Source organism: Electrophorus electricus, chromosome 14 (genome assembly GCF_013358815.1).
Source record: "Electrophorus electricus isolate fEleEle1 chromosome 14, fEleEle1.pri, whole genome shotgun sequence".
In the NCBI taxonomy this organism is placed as follows: Eukaryota; Metazoa; Chordata; class Actinopteri; order Gymnotiformes; family Gymnotidae; genus Electrophorus; species Electrophorus electricus.
In genome coordinates this window covers 8,320,599-8,345,490 of record NC_049548.1, presented here as the reverse complement: position 1 = coordinate 8,345,490, position 24,892 = coordinate 8,320,599, and the positions used below count along the sequence as shown (strand labels likewise).

Below are 24,892 nucleotides of genomic sequence, written 5' to 3'. Positions count from 1 at the left end.
TGCTGAGAACATCAGCACCTCTGGTCAAACCTCACATAATGTACTGCAGCACTAGCCAAATAACTTTCAGCAACTCAAGGCTTTTTGGGTGCATATTTTCTTGTAATACCAGACATCTATTTTTAAACATGTTTTATGTTAAACTGTAAGATTTTCTCTGATTTGCTAATAATAGACAGCAATATAGCTAGCTAATTAAACCATGATAAACCAACTCACTTCTTGAAATACATTTAGACAAGTAATAAAAGGTTTTGAATGCGGCCTTTAACACTGTGAGTCCATCAAAGATCTTAAGGCAAATGCAGCTATGGTTTTATCCTTGAATTTAAATCTAATAGGAAGAATTGCAATGCATTGCTGGTTGATATAATTCCCATCACACAGTACACTTCCTAAACCTGCCACATAAATAGGATGTCTGTGACAAGTCGTTATTTCAACATGTTCTTATCTTAAGGGAGCGTGTTATTCTAGTTCTGTAGTTTCATTTATGCCAAATAAAAGAAGTCAAATAGTTTTTTTTTCCCCTCTCATCCCTTCTTCATGTTCCCATTTCATCAAACACTGATAATGACAGAAAGAGCAGTTGGATCTCATGAGGGTCCAGCACAGATATATACCAACAACTCAACACACACACACATACACACACACACACACACACATTTTCTTTCTCTCCAAACCTGTGAACTTGATTTCCATTTTTGTTTAAATAAAAAAGAAATTGTAAATGTCTTATTATTAATAATAATGATAGTAATAATAATAATAATAATAATAATAACAGTAGTAGAAATATTATGAAAAATAATAAATTAAGATAAAAATAAAAGATAAAATATAAAATTAACAAAATTTCTAGAGCAGAAAATAAAGTGAAGAATTGTAACATTGCGAGGTTTGGTAGCAGACAAATGTGCTGAGAAGAGTGAAATTTATTATGGGCAAATCCAGAATCGTTATAACAGTCCAGGGTCAGTGAGCCAACACAGAGCATCTGGGAATACATAAGCCAAACACATAATGATAAACAGGAAGTAAGAATAACACATGGAGGCTAGAATTATCACAATGCTAGGAATCACAGTATAACAGGCAGCGAAAACATGACAGAGGCATGGATTACAATGACCAGCCATCACACAGGCAACAAGGCAGGGTTTAAATACAAATACAATAAGATTTAACAAGACACAGGTGCAACACATGAGGGGCAGAGAACAGGGGCACAGGGACAGAAACAAAGGTAGACATAGTAACCGGAATGGGCACCGAAACTGGCACAGTGACAGAAACCACAACAGGCAGAAAAACAAAACAAGGTACAGGAGAAGGCAAAAACAATGGGGCAGCAGGAGCAGGCAACAATGGAGACACAGGAGGCCCATAGAGAACAGGAGACACAAGCTGGGGTGGGACAGGTGGGAACCAAGGGGTGAAGGCCATAAGATACACAGACGAGGGCAGGATGGGCAGGGAACATGAAGCCTGCGATGTCAGGAGGCAGGTCTGATGCTGTGGAGATGACAGGTGCATTCGGGAGGTCCGTGGTCCCGGCTACGGCATTCAGCTGAAGGCCCAAGAGGTCCGGAGGCACGGCCACGGCATTCAGTGGCGGGTCCAGGAGGTCCAGGGATGTGGGGACAGACTAAGTGCATCCACTATGCCAGGAACACGAAGTAGCAGGCTCCACATACCAGAATCTTAATCTCTCGCTGCGTCCTTAATAGGCTTGTTATTATGTAATGTTGAGCAGTTTGGAGGCGGACACTTTTTCGGAGAAGAGCAAGATTTATTATGGGCAAAATCCAGAATCATAATTGTTATAACAGCCCAGGGTCAGTGAGCTAAAAAGTAGAGGTCCGGGAATATGTAATAAGACAAACACAAGACTAGAAATAACACACAGAGGCTACATTTTAGCACATCACTAGGAATCATAGTGTAAAAGGCAGGCGAAAACATGACAGAGGCATGGATTACAATGATCAGTCATCACACAGACAACAAGGCAGGGTTTTAAATACACTTACAGTAAGATTTAACAAGATACAGGTAGAACTCATGATGGGCGGAGAAAACAAAACTAAGGAACGAAACCACAACAAGGAAGTAAACAAAGACATGAGACAAGGAAACCATGGAGACAGGGACACTAAGAGAGACCAACCCATGACAAGAATGAATGAATTTTAATTAATTAAAAGCTAATGTGACAAAATAGGTCCTAACCTTCTGCTTCAATGCTTAAAGATCACCAAGAATCCTCATGTCATTTGGAAGGCAATTCCAAAGCTTAGGGCCATAGTAGTGGGTATCATTAGCATTCTACAGTTAGTAGATCTAAGAGCTCTTGCAGGAACATATCTATCAATTCACAAAGAGTCCAATGTGGCAAGATCATGAAGGCATTAAGGGCATGAAGGCATTAAGCGAGTTGGAAAATGTTACAAAATAATTTCAAAATAATTTTGCTGAAGTCCAGCCCAGAAAAAAAATATGTTTCTTTTTTTGCACATTTAGAAAACACAGTTTTCCCAAATCACTTTAATTTCCTAAATCATTAGTAATGAATTCTGAGCATATTTAATGCTGCATTAAACCTTGTGCTGTAGAGGAGATTTCTGCTACATATGGCTGGGTGTCATCTTTACAGTTGCTGAATGTATGTATGTATGTATGTATGTATGTATGTATGTATGTATGTATGTATAAATAAATAAATACATTTTATTCTTCAGCAAAATATCTCCAAAGCCATGAAGGATTGCTAGTGACGTCATTAATATTTATTGAGCCTCACCCTTCTTTACCCATTTAGAATTTTTTTTATTGTCAGCAAGTACATTCTGAATGATTATTTATATTGTAAGATGAAGTGTAAGATAATTGTTGGGTGAAGTGTTAGATGGATTGTAAGATGAATTGCAATTGAAGAAAAAAGACAACTCCCAAAAGATAAAAGTGTACAATTACTTATTTCTGGTAGAAACACGAGAAATATACATTCAGCAGCCAAATATAATTTTATTAGAAATATTACTTTAGTAGAAATACCAGTTGTAGTTGTACAGTTAATGTTGCAAAGTGCAGTTAGTGTTCTCTAGCTCCTAAGTATTGCGTTTCTGTTGACATATTTTTGCATGGCATCCAAACATGCCATTGATACATAAAAGGTCTGGCAACATTGCTGTGTAATGTCTGCCAATTCAACACTGTGCCACTATCTTGACAGCATTAACACTGTGTTGGAAAGGCTTCTGCCTCAGCCTGCGTCTGCTTTCAAAATAATATCTGGTCAGTAGTGATCCTATTGTCAGAAACTAACCAGCAGAAAGATAGAAAATGAATGACATTCCATGCCAACAGAGCAGTTACAGTCAGTAATTGTACAAGCCATAATATCTTGAGTATTCACAGGGTGATCTCTCTTTTAAGCCCACTTATTCTATGTCTTTACACTCTGTATATTGTGTTAGATTTAATACATACAGACTGGCCTCTTTAATACACACAAAATATCTAGAATTCACCTGAACTTTTATAAACATATCACTCATGAAAGAGGCTACTTGAAACAGCATAAATGTGTAGAAAACAAGGTACATTGCTTGTTCAACCCTGAGTACAGAGACTTAGTCAATTCAACCCTGAGTACAGAGACTTAGTCATACATATCAGGGGTACCTAATAAATTGGCAAGTGAGCATATATTGGTCATCTATTTAGGAATCGCATCATTTTTTATATAAAGTCCCCCAATTTCAGATGAAGCACACAAAAGTGGCTTTATGTATTTATTTATGGAATAAAATGGAAGTTGGTTCCTAAAATTGCAAAAAACAATTAACATAATGTTGGAAACACTTAGATAGTTGCCTGTTTTGTTTTGTTTTTTAAATTCAGTGCCCATTTTTGTACTCTACTTTGACTATTTGACTACATTTAAATTACTGTTGTATATATGGAGACATCTTCAACCACTTCTACCAATTCCTTCAAACTTGTGCAACTTTACTTTCCCAGCAGGGACATGTATTACTGTAATACCAATCCAGCAGTGAAGTTTTAAACATGAAGTGTAATACTCATGGTGAAAACATCAAAGCCACTAGCTTGTCATAAAAAAAGAAGTTTGTTAATTCCTAAGACTCTCACTGAGAAAACAAATAAACATTTTCATTAAAAAGCAGATATTTTAAATGCTTGCCACATTTGCAACCCTATATCTGTTATGTAGCTTAGACCAGCAGGAACAAAATTAATATTCATTTGGATTCTGTTGCCCAAAGAAGCATGATGCACATTTGCCTGCCTTTATTGACAGTGAAAAGCTAAAACATTCATTCATCTTGGCAGAGTCATTTTACTGACCTAATTTTCATGAGGCATTGTACTAGAAAGCTACTCATTTCAACAGCAAATGCATTCTTATTAGTCTGTAATAATCTACATTGTGTTTTTCACAGACTGAAATTCCAATCACAGATCATCTGGTGTCTTAGATCAATTGAACATAGCATGGGACAGACCATAGCTGAGGCTAATAATCCTTAACACTGCAAGAGCAAAATAAGGAACTTTAATATTTTGTTTGCATATTGTGTATTAAGGGCCTATTTCTGGGTCACATAGCTGACACATTATTTAGAAATAAGGAGCAACCTACAGAGATGTATACAATTCTATAAATGAAAACTTTTTTTTTTACCTGTTATCATACCAAGCCTTCACATTGGTTATATTCCATTGCAACAATGAAGGACCAAACTGCTAAAATGTTCATAACAAGTAATGATAAATACAAGCAGCAAATTTCTAAAACATATGGAACATATCATCTGGGCACATTCACATGCTGGACTTGCCACAGTAATAAATGGTAAACAAACGTGTAGGGCTGCACAAGGCCAATCCCCTGGCCCTGACATTCACTGAATAGCATGCAGAACAGGACTACAGCTCCCAGCCTAGAATGAGCAATATGACCTATGTGACTGCTGCACACATGGGGTACAGAACAGTAGAACACTCTGGAAACATTATCTGTGAAAGAGGAAATAAAGATGCATTAAACATTAGCTAATAAACCTGTGTGTGTGTGTGTGTGTGTGTGTGTGTGTGTGTGTGTGTGTGTGTGTGTGTGTGTGTGTGTGTGTGGGTGTGTGTGTGTGTGTGTGTGTGTGGGTGTGTCTGTGTGTGTGTTTATATGAACTGGTGTGAGATTTCTCAGGTCTATGGTATGCCTCATCCCTACAACAACCTTCAGCATTTGGTTCAGATAAGTGGGAGAATGAGGGATCTGCATGCACACACACACACACACACACACACACACACACACTTACTGTTTAAACACTCTCAAGCTAAATTTAAAGTGATACACTTTTAAAGAAGAAAGAAAAGAAAGATAGGTGATTAACAAACATACAAACTAAGTTTGTGATTATAGTTTCCTTGCATAATAATTACATTTTCTAAATATTTAGTCATATACCATAAAATGCAATAAAATGAAAAAATGAATGCATGCACAGTATGGAGAATCACAATGTTTTGTTGATACCAACTGTCTACTAGTTAAATCTAAATTGGCAGATTCAATAAGAATGTCAGCACTCAGACAGTTGCTTACAATGACATGAGGAAACCTTGACAGGAATATGAACATTTATTCTACCATGTTTCACAGCACTAACTTATGTAAAATATACAGAATGTATAAAATGATGCATTTAGATTGGTTTCTATAGAGTATAATGCCACATAAAAGACTTCCAGTGTATCTGTCAAAGTATGCTAGCATATCCATTAAATTTTGGGTCTGGAGAGAAAGAGAAAGAAAGAAAGAAAGAAAGAAAAGAAAGAAAGAAAGAAAAGAAAGAAAGAGAGTAAGATATTCTGTAGGGGATGAAGCTTATAAAATAAATTATCAAGATGGCATGATCACTCATAAATGCAAGAATTCATAGATGCACATATGAACAGGTATGCACAAACACACACACACACACAAACACACACACACAAACACACACACACACACACACACACACACACACACACACACACACACACACACATTAGACATTACACAAAATTACACAAACACATACACTGCCATACATTAGTCTCACTTCGTTGGTTTCCTCATTGTACAGTCACTCAACGTCATAAACACAACCACTTCTACAGGCAGTACCGCATCCCCCTCCCCCCCTCTTCCTCTATCTCTAGCTCCCTCTGTATATATTGTCCTCTCTCTCTGTCCCCACCCACAGATCCCCAGACTCATATCAGCACCTGCACACGACTGTCAGAAGCATTTCCCTCTGCTCCCACTCACTCCGGCACACCCAAAGAACCTCATTCCAGCCATGCCCCATCCCTTTTCCTCTCACTCTTATTGTGGCAATATTACCCTTCCTAAATCTGCCATGCTCAGGATACCATAGCCACACACACACACACACACACACACACACACACATATGCACACAAAGACACACAGACACATGCACAAAAAGCCTTTGTACACTGTCTCCTCTTGAGGTCCTCAGGCCAGTTTTGTTCCAGCAGGCACAGTGTGCCTACTTTGGGCACTGAGCAGTCATTGCATGCATGCCCACCCAGCGAGAGAGGTAGGAAAATGGGGGTGCATGGTTAATATTCCAGACCATACTAATCTCTCTCACCTGACAACAACATTATAACATTATAAAAGATCAACATTTCCAGGCAGCTCTCTCCAGAATCTCTTGACACAGGCCAATCAAAAATAAACACAGCTTATATCTCCTGTTAACTTGGTATTAGGTCCCATTCAGATTTGATTAGGAAACCTATTCACTCTGTCTGATTCTAGTCAATGGTGATTGCAAATGTGGAGCATATTTCCATCTTAGACACTCTTTGTTTCCCTCTCTCTCTCTCTCTCTCTCTCTTTCACTCAAACATGCATTTCTTTTAATTACAGTTTCCTATCGATCTTTGAGTACAGACATCATTCCCACTTGTGCCACTGTTCTTATCATGTCCTCGACCTACACCTTATTATTTTTATTTATTTATTTATTGTTTTTTTACGTTTGATTGATTTGTCAATCAAGAGCTTTGTAACTTTCTTTCATAGGTAGGTACAGTTCATAAGAACAGTTCTCAACAGCAAACTCACACACCTTAAGTTTTCTTTCTTAATGATGCAAATCAGTTAAATCAGTGCAAATCAGTTAATACTGTCCATGTAAAAAAAAAAAATTGCTCTAATTTTGGATCTGATTTCATCAGTTTTATGCAAGCTTAAGTAAACATCTACCTCCATTTCTCTTATGCCACCTCATGAAAGCTTTAAAGGGGTTCAACAGTGTACCTCAACCTTTTTGTTTACCAGTAAAAAAAAAAAAACAGTAAGGAAATGCTTTTTCTTTCAGTATGGAGATTGTAGTGTTCTGAGACATATACTAATGCACATATTAATTCCAACTTTATATTAATAAAATACTTTCATATCTATATATGAGTTGTATATTTATTATTACAGCATATCTGTTGTTTTGTTTAATACCCTTGTAGCCCTTTAGCGCTAAAGTGCTTTAAATACTAAGGTTTTAAGTTCTAAATGTTTCTACATATGAACACTATATTATGTTGATTATCTGAACATGATAGCATGTGCATGATACTGAGATTTTATACAAATAATATATTTTACATCAGTATGGTTGTCTGGTGCCCTAAGTCCATCTGGTGTCCCTTAGTTTATGTCATAGAAGGCAGCTGGAAACATTCAAAATTTCAAAAAGTGTAAATACCTTCTTAGCACTGCAGCATAGACTTCTATTCTGAACTTCAGATGGGCATTATTTTAGACCTTGTTCTACACCTGCCTGGACATGTACACAAAGTGGCTGTTGCTCAGATGAAGGCTGCCCATATGAAAGGCTGCAAGAGTTGCTTTTTCAAAAATTTTTAGTTATTTTCTTTCTCTCTCACATGCACACACACACACACACACACACACACACACACACACACACATTATATATACACTGCCTGGCCAAAAAAAAGGTCACACAATCTAATATTTCATTAGACTGCCTTTAGCTTTATGGCACACATTCGCTGTGGCAACATTTCCACAAGCTTCTACAATGTCACAACATTTGTTTCTGTCCAGAATTGCATTAATCTTTCCCCAAGATCTTGTATTGATGGTGGGAGATTTGGACCACTGCGCAAAGTCTTCTCCAGCAGATCCCAAAGATTCTCAATGGGGTTCAGGTCTGGACTCTGTGTTGGCCAATCCATGTGTGAAAATGATGCCTCATGCTTCCTGAACCACTCTTTCACATTTTGAGCTTGATGAATCCTGGCATTGTCATCTTGGAATATGCCTGTGCCATCAGGGAAGAAAAAAATGCATTGATGGAATAACCTGGTCGTTCAGTATATTCAGGTAGTCAGCTGACCTCATTCTCTGGGCAGATAACGTTGCTGAACCTGGACCTGACCAACTGCAGCAACCCTAGATCATAGCACTGCCCCCACAGGCTTGTACGGTAGGCACTAGGCATGATAGGTGCATCACTTCAGCCACCTCTCTTCTTACCCTGATGCACCCATCACTCTGGAACGTGGACTCATCAGATCACATGACCTTCTTCCATTGCTCCAGAGTCCAATCTTTATGCTCGCTAGCAAATTGAAGCAGTTTTTGCCAGTTAGCCTCACTGACAAGTGGTTTTCTTAAGGCTATACAGCTATGTAGTCCCAATCCTTTGAGTTCCCTTCGCATTGTTCGTGTGGCAATACTCTTACTTTCACTATTAAACATATCCCTGTGACCTACTGTTGTTTTTCTACGATTTGATTTCCCCACACGTTTAAGTGATCGTCGATCACAATCATTCAAGATTTTTTTCCGATCACATTCCTTCCTCAAAGATGATGTTTCCCCACTGTCTTTCAACTTTTTCATAATGCTTTGGACAGTTCTTAACCTGATTTTAGTTGTTTCAGCAATCTCCTTTGTTGTTTTCTCTGCTTGATGTATGCCAATAATTTGACCCTTCTTTTCCATGACCACAGGATGTGTTTTCAACATGGTTGTTTAACAAATGAGAAGCTACTCACTGCATCAGTTAGGGTTAAATAACTTGTTGCCAGCTGAAACATAATCACCCATGCACTAATTATCCAATGGGAGGCTCTTACCTATTTGCTTAGTTAAATCCAGGTGGTGACTCTTTTTTTTGGTCAGGCAGTGTGTGTGTGTGTGTGTGTGTGTGTGTGTGTGTGTCTATATATATATATATATATATATATATATATATATATATATATATATATATATATATATATATGGGAAAACAAACACATATTCAAACGAATAAACAAACAAACCCATACAACCTTTTTTTGCTGAATTAGAAGTCTTCTGATTGGTCTAGATGTATTATTTAGCAGCTTCAGGTCTGCTAAAATATAACTACATTTTAAAAAGTTGACACATGATACTTCCCAGTATAAATTTCCCTCTAAGATGCATAAGCAGACTTACAACGACATAGTGACCTGTGTTAAAAGGCACAGATCTCTCCTGTAAAAAAAACAACAACAAGAAAAAGTAAAAGAAAAGGTATGTAAGAAGGTTGTTTTCATTATGTCAGCACAATAACTGGCCTCAGATTAACAATATTAGGTGAAGAACAGACTATTTTTAAGACTGACTATTTTTCAGTCCATACTTTATTCAGATTGCTCTGCCCTGTCATTTATATTTATAGACAACACCAGCTTGCTAAGAGCTTTAGTGCTTAAACACTTACCTCTCCTCTGCAGCTTATGACTGGCCTTAAACCAAGTCCCATGGGGTGAAGGTTTAAGCCCTCAAAGATCCCAATAAATCTCCTTTTCAAAGAAAGGAAATTCAGTTTTAATCAAAAGGAAATTTTATGTGAATAACATGAAAATAAATAATTATATAAAAATGAATATATTACAAATTCCAAAATAATTACAAAAGAAAATTATATGCAGTGATTACCAGAAAATATTTTCAATTTTTTTAACAAATGCACAATGCACAAATTACTCAATTACTGACAATTGCCCTAACATTTGAAATGCAAATGTTGGCAAGCCATTAAAGGAACAATAAGAATATCTGGGTACAGATTGTGTGGCTGCATCATAACAATCACTTGGTAACTGTGATAAAAGTTTAATTAAATCTATTCCCTCATTATTCAAGGCCTTCAGCAGAAACATTTACGATCTATGACTGAAAATGTACACAATAATATCATTAAAGATGAATTTAATAAGATGAGAATAAACTGCTTGCATGGAAACATACTATAACACAGGCATCAAATAAATGAAAAATGCAACACTGCTTATTCAGCTGACTGAATAGTTAAATTTTTTAATAAAGAAGGTTATGCCTGAGTGGAATTTAGTAATGGGAATACTTGTTTAATGTATGTTCTACCTGTTGAAATACATATGGTCTAAGAGGCTTGCAGTGTGTAATATTGACATTTAACATAAGAAGAAATGGCAAGGAATAAAATAAATAGTCCACACATGTCTAAATTAATTTTGTAAATTATTTGTGTACACAACTTTGGGGTTCAGATTGTACAGAAGTACAGTTTGCACATGAGACATTGATAGAAACAACACACACACACACACACACACATACATTTTGTGCACATCCTGCGGGAACAGACTGGTCTTATTAAAAGAGGGCTGTGGTCGAGAGGCGACGGGTCCTTCTATTAGTTCTCTCACTAATGACACACACACACCTGGGACCTTTCTTCCTTCTGGTCTAGGAAACACACACATAAATAAAATAAATAAATAAAATAAATAATATGTACACACCTAAACCCACTGCTTCTGTTTGTCTGTGCTCTAAAAGAAGCAAAAGCATCATGATATGACTGTATTGAGAAAAAAAGGAGAAGAAAAGGTGGAGAGTTGGTAAAAGACAAACAACGAAATGAAAACAGCTAGAAGAAGCATTTATATTTATCTGATGCTTTTATCCAAAGTGACTTATAGCTATGACTGAGTACAACTTGAGCAATTGAGGGTTAAGGGCATTGCTGAGGGGCCTAATAGTGGCAACTTGAACCAGCAACCTTCTGATTATAAGTCAAGTACCTTAACCACTGAGCTACCACTGCCCACAACATAAAACACAACATATGAATTTACCAAAGGTTTTTGAAGAAATGACTGGCCTCAACTTTACATCACCACAGCCAAGTGCTCTCAGGAAGAGACAGATGTCTGCATTTGTAATGAGATGATAAACAAGACTTGACAGTTTTAAATACAGACACTAAGTGTAAGACTCACTAATGTAAGTTGCAATGAAAAAGAAAACACACAATGTGGGTATGAAGTAGTACACAGAGATGACTTCTGGTAATATATGAAAACTATCCCTATTGACCATACTAGCTAGCAAAATGTAACTCATAAGCCAAAGTAAATATCATTACATATGAAGTCAGAAGTCTGAAGTAGTACTGATATGACAGAGCTATCTGAATGAGGTAATCGCAAGGCTACAAATAATATATAAAAAAGTAGCAAACAAATCAATTAGAGATAGCTGATAGCTGATAGCCTTGGTACAGTATTTAAATGTAACAATACCAACTATGAATTATTTCCTACTGATGCAAAATATTGTGTTACCTTGGATACCATAGTAAAACATGAATAATATTTCCTAATATGTTCACAATAATTAAAGGTTCAATAAACTCTGCTTATTGAAAACAAGGATGTGGAAAAAGGTATGAAAGTTATGAGTCAGAAACAGAACAAAATATCTGGGTAAATGTGTGAAATTTGTAAACTAGGAAAACTAATAAATGACCATTAGACAACATATATACAATACTCTTTGGGTCCACCAGGGGGCAGTAGCTTATTATTTGATATCATTCCTCAAAAAATAAAAAAAGGTAATTCCAGATTCACGTCCTCTACTTCAGGGCTCTGACTTTGAAGATCACAAGTCCTCTCAACACTAATCATATTTTATTTTATTCTTCCACCATCAGATTTCTGTAATTTGGGTTAAATGAAATTCTATCCCTTCTACCACCATAGCAGAAATATATAATTCTATGCTTAAAGGTTGAGCTGTTCAAACCAGGATGGGACCATTCAGCATGCTATAACTGCTGCTTTTATTTATTTATTTATAACATCATTATCCCAAACAGACAAGAGAAGAACTGATGGTCATATTATGTTCCACTACTGCGCTATAGCACATACATGCAGTTGTATATGTGGTCGATTTGTCAGTGGTCCCAGAGCAGTAGGAAAACACCCTTACTGACTGCTTACTCTTAAATGGAGCTGTGCATAGCTGGGGATATGCTGCTGCACTGCAGTTAGAGAAAGCAGATAGGGTGTCTGTTCCATTTCCTTTCATTCCACTGAGCAGCCACTACATATAATCCTGCTAGTTTTCCACTTACTAGAAGATAAACCCTCCAAAAAAGAGCATGAAAGCTGTCTTGAAATCATGTCCTTTGTCCAAATGCACTACACTTTACAGTCACCACAATTAATTATTCAGTTCCTATTGTCACAGTATATAACCTACAATAACATCCCTGACATGCTAGCTGGGACTGTTTCAGTTGGTTGTGGCCATAGCTGTGCTTGATGGCTAATTAACAAGCATGATATGTTTCAGAACACAAAAAAAAAGAAACAGACAAATTACAACAAATAAAGTTAAGTCTTCTTAAAGAAGAGGGGCTGCTCTTTTATGTGGTTAGGTGAGAAAGCATCATGAATTATGCAATTAACAACAACAATAATACTTCATTATGACACAGTTTAACACAGTTAAGAAAACAATTACAGTCATTCTCTGTCTTTCTGTGTGTTTACTGTGTATGTGAGAGAACGGAGAGAAATGATTTTTTTTTTTAAAGTGAAAAGAACGTGAATATGAGATTAAATATTGTCATTGCTCCATTTATCTCCATTTACCATTTTATATCTGTTTCTTTGGTGTTATCTCAGTCAGATTGCAAGAAAGCAGAATAGATGGAAAGAGCATGAGTATGACAAAGGCCAAGTGTGCTTTATAGTATCAGTTTCAGACCAACTTCAAAAACACTGAAGCATACTAAAGGCAGTTATAAAGAAACACATAGGTCTGTCCACAATCACCCACAGGCTTATCCTTTTCTCACACAAACTTTGTTTTTATTTACTAATAAAAACACAAAATGGTTTGTGTGTATTATATACATATTTGCCAAGATGAATACCATGTTGGCCCTTTGGAGGTTATATGCCATCTGGACAGGGGTTAATAAGAACTGTGTGGCAGGGTAGGGTGGAATATACTATACTGTGTGTGCGTGCGTGTGTGTGTGTGTGCAACAGCATGTGCATGTATAATGTCATAAAGGAACCCCACCACCTGGAGAGAAGGGTCTACTGGATAAGCATGCTAAGAGGTGTTTAATGGGGGTTGTGGGAGTTTTCTCGACAGTCACTGTCTCTTCAGTGACTGTCTCCCTGGTCACGTTTCCAATACTAGCACACAGCTGCCCCCAGCTTAATTAATAACAGAGTATTGAGTGTTATTCTACCTATTACTGCCTGATGTAGGCTGTCCCCATGAATCATTACCAACAACACATTTCTCTGTGCTTTGGTTCTGTTGGGAAACAGGGACTGGAACAGGAGGACTGCTTCACAGCACACTGAAGTTTATAAGGTTGATGTTTGAAAGGTTGTCTCATGGTAGACAAGTGCAGGGAAATATCAGAAAGATATAAATGAAATCATTAATATTTATCATCTACACCAAACAAAGATAGTTTTGTGCAGGTATTATTTGTTTAATGTGAATACAAAACAATGAAAAGACGTGAGGTGTTTTGTATCAAGTAGAGCTTAATCTTTATGACCCAAAATGAAATTTAAGCCAATTTGTTTGCTTTGCTGAAATGAGTCCAAATCGGAGTGAAGTGGCTGCAAGAGTGATTAGGTGTGGATGGGGGATTTGAGTGTCAGTACCTTCTACCCAAGCACGCACACGCACACACACACACACACACACACACACGCACACACACACATACACACACACATATATATCCTGAAGGCCACCTTACAGAAGATGAGAACCATGCATCTTCAATAGCAATCTTTTCCTTGAGGCAAAAAATTGATTTCAGTTTTATTTGCCATGATACATGACAGAAGGTTAGAACCCAAGAAATAAAAGAAGGAAACAAAAAGCTTTAAAAGCAGAATATGAAAATATGTTTTTCACCTCAAAATTGCAGAAGATTTATAGAAATCAACAACTTTGGTTAAAGTATATTTTAAGATTTTCTTTCTAACTTGACCTCATTAAAATATACACAGCTGTTATACCTCAAGAGGCTTCCCTCAGAGCCTGTAGTAAATGTATTTTAGCCAGCAAGCGTGCATGCCAGGGTGAGATATGCCTTTCCTCAGAGCAAGAGAGGCACTCATCTGGGTGCCTGACCACAGGCCAGACGAGCGCTGTCGAAGTGGAGGATGAAGCATCAGTAACCTTTGCGATGAGTGATGCACACCATGGCATGCTGTTCCTCACCATGACAAGGCCCTCTTCCTAAAGGTTATAGCTCACCTCACGCCAGCACGTGACGCTTTAGGGACAACTGACTAGAAAACATGCTGGCCCAGGTTCAAACAGCCTGGCTATGCAGTTTGAATTCTATCCATCTCGGGTTGGGTTTCAGAGAGACAGCTCAGGTGACACCAATCTGTGTGCATGTTTGGCCCACATGTGTAAAAACAGCAGTGCTCTGGCACTGAGGCACTTGAGGACTGCCCTAAATCAGATCAGCATTAACTGAGGATCCTTCTGAGAAGCAGCAGAGCTTTGAATATTTCTGAATTTAAAACAAAATGCTTTGTGTTACAACAAGGGAGAGAAGCTTTGGGGTATACAAAGGGTAAATGAGATTTCAATCAGTAATGAGTATACTGACAAACCCCTGTGTATTAGCAGTGCAACTTGATGACCATGACTGCTTTGTTTTTAGGTTTACTACACACACACACACACACACACACACACACACACACACACACACACACACACACAATAACACCCTTTACCCTATTTACTCCCATTTCTATCATCTGCAAGTGCATTGGATTGGAAAAGATGCAATCCCCATGTGATAAAAGGACTGGGCTGATTAGAATATCCCCGTAGTGACCGCAGCACACATCACTGCTTCTCTTTGAGAGTTTGGGAGGCAGTGATGAGGGGAGCAGAGGGCGGGAGCATGGGTTGAAGGGAGGCAGGGAGACTTCTCTTTCTGTCTAATCTGGCTGATGAAGATCCCTCACTCTGGAGACATGACAGGGGTTGCACCCACACCAATCACACTTGCTTTGGCCGCTAGCACAGCTTGCCACAGCACCATTCAGCAAAGTGCTTCCTCTCGCCCTCCCTCTCTCTTTCTCTCTCTCGTTCTGGCTCTCCGACACAAACACACCCTCTCTTTTGCTCTGCTGCTTGTGTGTTCTCTTCATTCCAAAACCGCAGCGACAGTCTCTCTTTCTCTGTCTCTCTCTCTCTCACTCTTTCTCTCACCCCCAGCAGTGGCACACATCTCAGTTGCTGCTCTGGCTTGTGTGTAGCGAGGAATGAGTGTGTGAGTTAGGCAGCAGACAAGGGAAACACAGAGTCGATGAGCGCGAAAGGTACTCAAAGAAGAGGGAAAAGAGGAAGGGAAGCGCAGAAAACCCAGTGAGGACAGACAAACAAGGAGAGTTTGCAAAGCACTTGGATTTTACTTGCCTCAAATCTCTCCATCTGATATCCTTACTGGCAAAAGACTCAATTAAGGTAAGACCCTAAAAACACATCTTTTCCTGTCTACAGCACTGTTCTGTATTTTTGCGCCTGTATGTGTATGTGTGTGTGTGTGTGTTTCTGCTGATGTAAGGTTTTTCACTGGGGCAATAATAAATAAACACACTGGGACGAGAGGAAAGAAAGAAGCTTCTAACTCTTGGCAAAGCTTGTGGGAGACTATTGCTCAGGTCCGGCTCCGGCGCCTGGCTCTATTGCCTGGCTCTATTGCCTGGCTCTGGGCAGGTGCCTCATACTTAGCCATCTTCTCTTCTTTCTTCTCTTCTACCCAGTGCAGAGTCATGCAAGCCCTGAGTGCATCTCTCCACTCTGGCAAGGTGATTAATCCTTGCATCCTTGAAAGTAACGGGTTTCTCTTCCCTCGTTTTGGAAGACAAACAGAGAGTGTGTGTGTGTATGTGACTCTAGTGTCATAAGCAGGGCTGCCTTAGGAGAGGTAATATTGCTGATGTATGGTTATTTTGTTGGCTGACATTAAAGGATGAAATGAAAATGTGTTCCATACCAGCATAGATAGAATGGTTGCAATCAGAGGGTTCTGATTACTACACCCTGTCCAATTCTAAAAAGTGTGTGTGTGCATGTGTGTGTGTGTGTGTATGTGTGTGTGTGTGTGTGTGTGTGTGTGTGTGTGTGTGTGTGTGTGTGTGTGTGTGTGTGTGTGCGTGCGTGCGTGCGTGCCTGTGTGCATGCGCATATGTGTGTGTCACATTTAAGACTGTCTTCTCAAAGTAACTGCTCTGTATTTGCATATAAAAGCAAATGGGTGCTTTGTTGATCACTACCACAAAGTAATGAAACAAAAGGTTCCAACAAGTCGTGCCAGGAAAGTTTGGGATTTTGCAACAAGAACAACAAATCAGGACATTTGCCATATAAAAGTGACACATCCACTAATGCATGCATACCCATGGATAAATGGCTGATAATACATTCTCAGCAGAAATAACTCCTGCATGTTGTAAGACGTCAAACATGACAATGAAACTGAATGCTGATGGTATTCAGCAAGAGGACAACATTATGAATTCATACGTCCACATGAAGAAAGGTGTATACTTGAGTGGTTACTAAGTAAATGCAAAAACAGGGAGTGTGTATCCTGCCAAGTGACTAACATTTGAAAAACACACACACATTAGTGAAGCAGAGTACATGAGATCACAAATTCCTTGTTCTGTTCCCCTGTGAGCTACTGAAGCAAACACTACTGCTCTTAGGTAGATAAGGCAGGAGAAAGATATATACTGATTCTGACTGAGAATTCACTGTATGATGCCTTTATAGTTGACAGAGGGTGAAAAAATACGTCCCTGGATTCTAGATCAATTCGAATATCACAGTTTCAGTGCAAGTACATGCTTGACAGATTGTTTGAATTTGAAACAAACAGGTACAAACCAAAGTTCATATACAACATACATATACAACAAACACATTCTGAGACTATATCATTTCAGTGATAGTTCAGGAAGTTCAGGACCAAACAGTCAACTCACTAGGTGCTTTAATTCTGTATATTTCAATATATAAAGAATACATTTGTATGAATAAGACTTTAGCACAGTGTGGAAGATGTAAAGGAGCTGTGCAGCAACTGAAATTTGGGAAGAACCTGTGCTTATAGCCCTCATCCCATATTATTTATGTAGCTTCATAAGATTAAAAAGGCATGCATTTATTTATAATTGATTAATTGATCAATTAAAGAAAAATTTATGTAATAGCTTTTCTGTTTGCATCCATTTGGCACTTTTATGAATATAATCTATTCCTGAGCCAGTTGTTTCAGCTGGAGAACAACATGATATCCCTTTTCATCTCCTTATATAAACTAAAGCAGGACTAGTAGACCAAATAAGAGCCACATTCCCCAGTGTGACCGTGGAAGCATAACACATGCAAACCTTAATGAGGAGCCCTATGTTGACCACTGGAGCACAGAATCAGGGATTGGGGAAAAAGGAAGAAGAAGAAGCAGAAGAAGAAGAAGAAGAAGGGAAACAAAAAACATCTCTGATTTTCCTGCTGAGTTCTCTGATGACTAATCAGCTGAAAGCAGAAAGCAGCACTGAGACACTGGAGGATCAGAAGTACAAGATTTGGCATGCCCCCCCACCCCCCTGCTCTTTCTTTCTATTTCTCCCTCTCTGCTTTTCCCTCTTTTTCTCTCTTTATCCCTCTTTGTGCCTGTACCCCCTTCTGTCCCTGATCAAAATTCGTAATTGTAACATCTAAGGCACAAAGATGACATTATGCGGGATGCTCAGTGGTGCAGAAGCAGCCTGCTACACCGGGTGCTCATGTCACTGGCTCAACACTTCACCCGATTTTTTTCTGTATTGAGACAAGGTCTGACCGTGTCCGTGCTCTAGTGTGGATTGTTGGTACGTGACGTTTTCATCGTGAGTGCCCTCCTTCCCTTCATCTCTCCCTCCCTATCTCTCAGTATGCTTGTGAGCCACTGCTTTTCATTGCTGTACTCTTCTTCTCGCTAGGGACAAAAGTTTGGCCGCTTATCTGTGCCTCGCACTAAAATGCTTTCAGCATGTGGACAGTGGGCTGAATGTGCAGTTGGTCACTGCCAGGACACATCCACAGCGCTAGAACATGTCCATAGGGACATGTCCATGTGTCTCTGAATGGCTCCACTACTGCAGTAGTGGAAAAGCTCTAGGGCCTTCAACAGGAGTGTGAATGGAGAGGGCATGGCCTTGTGGGAAATCCACCAGAGTGAAACTCACATAGCCCTAGGCTGTGGAGAAGATCATTGGTAATCTTGTGAATTTACTGTTTAAACGACTATCACCTGCTACTGGGACAGAGAATGGTGAGGAAATGGCTGTGTTCAGACAATAATGAGCTAGAAGTCTCTGTGTGTGTGTGTGTGTGTGTAAGCAAGATGAACTGTACCAAAGCAGAGTGCACCGGCCTGAAGACCACGTGTGCAGTGAGCACATCACTGAGGCTTCCGTAACCCCTACATGTATCACTGTTCAGTTAACCTCTTCGTCTCTCCTGCCCTCCAGGCCCCTGGGCCCTGCAGCTTCCCTCTTTGCTTTAGGTTTCTCGACCCTTAATTCTTGCCGGCTGCAGGCTGTTATCTAGCTTTATCTCGTTTCGTTCACCTGCCTCTCCCTCTTTCAATCACTGCCTTCTTTTCTGCACCTCCACCTCTCTCCCGGCCCATGTAATTTTAATGTCAGTATAGAGTGTCTCTCTCTTCTTCTCTCTCTCTCTCTCTCTCTCTCTCTTCTGCACACACACAATCCCACACACACACACACACACACACACACACACACACACACACACACACACACACTATGTAGCTCTCACTCTCTTTGGCCCCTAGAATCTAACTGTTGAACTGTTTGTGTGTGTGGTAGGTGTTTGTATTTATTTGAGTATCCATTTGAGTATCCATTGTCATCCTTAGTGAGGGATGCTAACTGATCACCGATCCGGATATGGCAGCTATCAGTGATGTTTGCCACAATGGTCCCAAGGAGAGCCCTCAGCCTCAAGCTGATCAATAAGCGCAATTATTTGGAGCACTGAGACTTACTTCACCTTGGGATATTTGGACTTTAAACTTCTACTAAAGTGAATCATCTCAGATCTGTGATTGTGTGTTTATGGAATAATTCAATCATGTAAAATTAAATTGCAGCTTTCCTTTATGATTATGATAATTGTATCATACCTATTTAATTCAATTTAATGTATTTCTATTGTATCTACATAATTCTAGTGCATCTATTATATTGTATTCCACAAGAATGGTTATGCTTTCTTTTTAGATCAACTAATGTATGACACATTAATTGTAATCAGTTAGAGTTAGATAAAGACTGTAGTTCATTCCTAGCTCTGCAGGGTTCAGTATTCTCTTAACTCCAGATTGTTCTCTTCCTCTACTCTCTCGTTCCACACACTGCCCCTTCAATGCTGCACTGCATCTACTCTTTCTCCTTTAACCCTTATTGCTCTATTTCTACTCCTTTTCTTTCTCGGCCTCACACACGCACACACACATGTGCACACACACACACACACACACACACACACACACACACACACACACACACACACACACACACACACACACACACACACACACAGACAATCAGCACACACACAGTGACAATCAGCAGAAGGGGGCCTAAATATCTCAAATTAAGGTCTGGCTGTGATGGATGTTCTCCTATCTTAGAGAGATATTGCACCTGTTTCCCCTCTGAATGATAGCCACATCTCCCCATCATTTATATTGATTTGTCTTCATTTTCATTTCATGCTTGCTTTCAGGAGCACTGTGTACACCTCCCCCCCACCCCCCACCCCCAACTGTGCACATAGTCACTTGTTCCTATGACCACATAAATGAACACTGGAACGCAGTATGAAGATACTTTTGGAGCACTGAAAAGCACTCAGGAGCTGCACTCTGGTGTATGCATGTGTGTATACAAAATCTTACCTTATTGTGCTATGCAGAATACTGAATTTCCAATATTATGTGGAAAGTTCATATACTGAACCAAGGCCAGAGGTAAGACATCATTAAGATAAAGCTGAGATTACTGAACGTCAATATTGAGGTTGGGGTCACAGCTTGAGTTTAGGGTTGCAACACCATATATAGCAGTGGCTATTTACACACATGCAAATAATACAGAGTTGAAACAGATAACAAGGGGGGGTAGCCAAGGCAGAGAAGGAAGGATCCAGAAAGTGCCAGTGGATTTGTCACAAAGTTTGAGGGTTAGACAGGATGGGTCATGGTTGATGTTTAAGGTTAAGGGTCAAAGTAGAGCATAAGGTTAGTGGTACATCAAACAGCAAGTTTAATAACTGAACTTGGTTGACATTTTCAAAATCAATCTATGTAAAATTATTCAAATTAAGGTATTAGATTTCATATAATTTCTGTAAGTGTCTAAAACTATAGAATGTGCATCACAGAAAAACAACCAACATGTATCCCAGAGAAAAAGAGAAATGAAAGGGACACAGAACTATCAGTGGCACATGTCTAATCGCTTGGCTGTGTTCTCGAAAGTGCTGCTTGCTCTTCTCCATGCTGATTCTAACCCACCCTGCTCTCCTTTCCCACACTTCCACTGGAAGCCGACCAACTTGCTGCTCTAGGGATGCTCACACTCAATGCTATTTACTGGATGTTGTTCACTCATTTGCAAAGTAAAGGACATATTAATGTGAAACAGAATCACATTTCATAGGGCTCCAGCCTTTTTAAAACTGCCCGAGGCCTAATTGTCTGTTTTTTTAAGGGTCGGTATCTGACAGGCTGGGTTTAGCTGAGGCGGAGGGGGGAGCCTGGAGGGTAGGCACTTTTGAATGCATTCGTGGCTTTCTGCTGGGAGGGAGAGTGAGAATGGTGTCAAACCTCGACAGCAATGCTGCACTCACAAATTCACCCAGTGCCATGCATAAGCAACAACTGTACAAGGCAACAGCATGGGCTTGGCACAAAAACTTGTGTGCCAGTTTACAGAATAAGCAAGAACGTGTGTGTGTATGCATATTTTATCTTAACAAAAATGTCCCGACTCTATAGGAAAGCCAGAGAAAATGAGAAAGAAGTTAAAAAACAAAACCAAAAAAACATATAAGTAGTTACACATAAATTGGTATATATAATTGGCCATACTGCATGACATGCTGTACAGCCTTACACAGACAGCATGTCATGGCCATTATATATATATATATATATATATATATATATATATATATATATATATATATATATATATATATATATATATATATAGAGAGAGAGAGAGAGAGAGAGAGAGAGAGAGAGAGAGAGAGAGAGAGAGAGAGAGAGAGAGAGAGGTATGTGTGCATTTCCTGCACTGACCATATAACACATCCTGCTAGCAGATAAATTCCCTTACACAACATTTTGACTATTGAATGTCCTTTCAGACAGTCAGCTATCATTACCTTGAGACTACCTCCCCACACTTGCTGCATCCATCAGAAGAGCAGCAGGCAGCAGTAAGGACTCCCCTGGGGAATACATGAGGAGGGCTGCTGAAGCGATGGCCTCCTCCAGGGTTCTCTAACCTTAAACATAACCCAGGCAGCCCCTACTGGCACTGGGGAACAGATTTGCTGTCAGCCAGGTGACTGACTATTAGTTTACAGACACTGTGGGAGAGAGGAGAGGGAGAGAGAAGAGAGGACAGGAGTCTAATGGTGCTCTGAGATGGGTTCCCGGAGTCTAAGCTTTTCATTTCCTCTCTGGTATATGACTCTGACTCACTAACTCTCTCTCCCTCTCTCTCTCTCACTGGCCTATACATTGAGCATTTCATTTCTCTTCTGCTGTACAAGCATCACTCTTTCTCTCAACTTTCTCTTTCTCTCTTTATCTCATACCCACATGCACACAGTTTTCTCTCCATCTTTGAACGCCCACGGATGGCGGCAAGAGGCAAGAGCTGTTCTTCCCCTAGCTCAAGCCCCTGCCTGCAACAGTGGCTCTGAGTGTGCCTGTTCACGGCACTCTGCTGGACAGCTACACAGCATGTCAACTGAACAGCTGAACAGCTGGGTTTCCTTGGGGCAAGGGGAAAGCCATTGCTTAACCTGACAATGTGCCTATGAACCGCTTTACTTAACCATCTTATTTGCCCATTGCATTTTCTACTTATTTTAAACATTTAATTTTTCACCAACAAACCCAAACAGCAACTGTATTGGACCTTAGGGTGACTACACACTAGACATGGATAGAGTGGGATAGAATGATAGATACAGAGCCATAAAGAACTTGTCTATCTAGAAGGCATGTACAAACAGTTCAATATCGAGTAGGAACTGGGTAAACATTGAGCATATATGTGGAATATCTCAACAAAATGTTCCTGGTGATAACCATACACAGCTCAGGAGAGAAAAAAAAAACATGAAAGGAAAGAAATCACAGCTGTGGGTTTATGCTATTAATTTGCATAGACAGCATAGTGTTGAATTTCATCGTTTAGTTCAACAGCAGTGAGTGGCCAGTCAATTTTAAAAGCTAACTTACCTGGCTAACTTTTAAGTTTTTTTAAAATAATTTTCACACTGCACCTGTACTGACAACCTAGCTAGACGTATATAGAGACACACTTTTCCAAAATCTTTATATTACGGCAGTCTGGAGTCACAAGGAAGAAACACACCATGCTGATTAGCTTCTCCTCCATCCTGAATTCTCATTGGACCTCTACTTGAGCCCACCCCTCCCTTTTCCAATGATTAGCATATCTCTCCATCAGAATCAGTTGCAGTTGAAATAGTTTGAACTTTCTTGACTCACAACCAGAGCATGTTTTCACTACATACCAGTACATTTCGAGTCCATCAGCACTAATACATTGTCCTTATTGAAATGCACTGAAGGAATTGAGTTTTTAATACTGTGCCAGCTCTAGTGTGTTGGAACCCTTACACACTATTTTAAGTGGTGCCTGTTTTTTTTTTGTTTTTGTTTTTGTTTTTTTTAGCTAATCAGCTGATCATGATGACAGGAGAATGTGTACTGTCACATAGAGTTTGGCCCAGCAAGCTAACAAACTAGCCTGAATAGTGCAGTATGGTATGAACAGTATGGTACGGTGTGAACCATATGGTACACTGTGAACTGTGCGGTATGGTGTGGGTGAGCTCCATTGTCTCCTGGTGCAAATATTTAATGGAAAAGCACTGACATTAGAGACGCATAAGTGGACTGGGCAGAGGGGGACTGAGCCTAAGATTCATAAAATGAGAGAGAAAGAGGGCTGCGATGTGTGAGAGCCATAAAGCATGGTTGACAAGAACAGAGGGAAACAGCAAGAGAGTAAGAGAAGTCTCAGAATGAAGAGATGCAAGGATGGAGGTAGTCAGAAAGATGGAGAAGTGGATATGGCGGTAATGGGAAAGACTGATGAGAAATCATAGTGGGAGGAGAATATCTTGGCAATGAGAATAAACAGACAGGAATCTGAGCAAGTGAGGAAAAGAGAAATCAATGAAGAAACTTCAAAGTGTCAGAGTGGCCTCTTTAAGGATGAGGGCATGGAAAGACATCAGAATCATTCACACATTCATTCCCAAGCTTTGCTGCATGACATCAAACAGCACTGCGAGGTTTTCAGTTGAACAGATGTTTTATGTCCTACTTTGAAAGAAAGAGTGTCAAACGCAAGGACAGAATATCTTAAAACCTTTCTGAAATGTTGAAGGATAGTCTACATGACTGACACCTCAAATTGTTAAAACAAGTTTTAAAACCCTTGTTAAAATATGTGATTTCTACAATTTAAAATCAAATAGCAACTTTCGTAGAGTATAACTTTCAAATGCTACCATTTTTCCAATCTGGCCAACTCCCCCGGCCCCCATCCCATTTCACATTTCCGCAATTAATATTTTATACTGTTGAATGTCACTGAAAATTTGAATAACTATTCATCTATGAACTAAAGGGATCTTCATTTCATTAGACGTATGAAGAAAAACGTTCCATGAAATGACAACAGTCCCAGAACTATGCTTTTTAATAGCGTGACCATACGATGTAGGCTTAACACTGACAAACTATACTTAGATCTTTGTTTTTAGTATATTAGGTTTTTTTTTTATAATTCTTTTGCTTCTAGGCACTGTAAATATAATGTAAATATAAAAAACTGTCAGTCAGTCATCTTTCTATAAATGTTTGCCCTTGTTCAAGTAGCCATATTGGTACAATTATCCTCTTGTCCTTATACTGACAAGTTTCTCAATCATGTACTATTACATGATCAGCTCTGCTATGAAAAGAGTAGAAAATAAGTCTGTGTGTATGTATAAGAAAGAGACACAGAGAGAGAGAGAGAGAGAGCGTGCAACAGAGGAAAAGAAAGATAATACCCACTATTCACCATTTCAAAAGAATGCATG

General features: G+C 39.2%; 1 protein-coding gene across 2 annotated transcripts in view; it reads left to right on the top strand.

Annotated features, from left to right (window-relative positions):
• The first annotated feature begins 15,603 nt into the window (after nt 1-15,603).
• The window catches only part of LOC113576455 (cadherin-12), a 91,419-nt gene continuing 82,130 nt past the window's right edge, over nt 15,604-24,892 (top strand). For both annotated transcript variants that reach the window (XM_027008526.2, XM_035533836.1), the window contains exon 1: nt 15,604-15,919. The gene's annotated coding sequence lies outside the window, so the exon portion shown is untranslated. The remainder of the gene's footprint in view (nt 15,920-24,892) is intronic.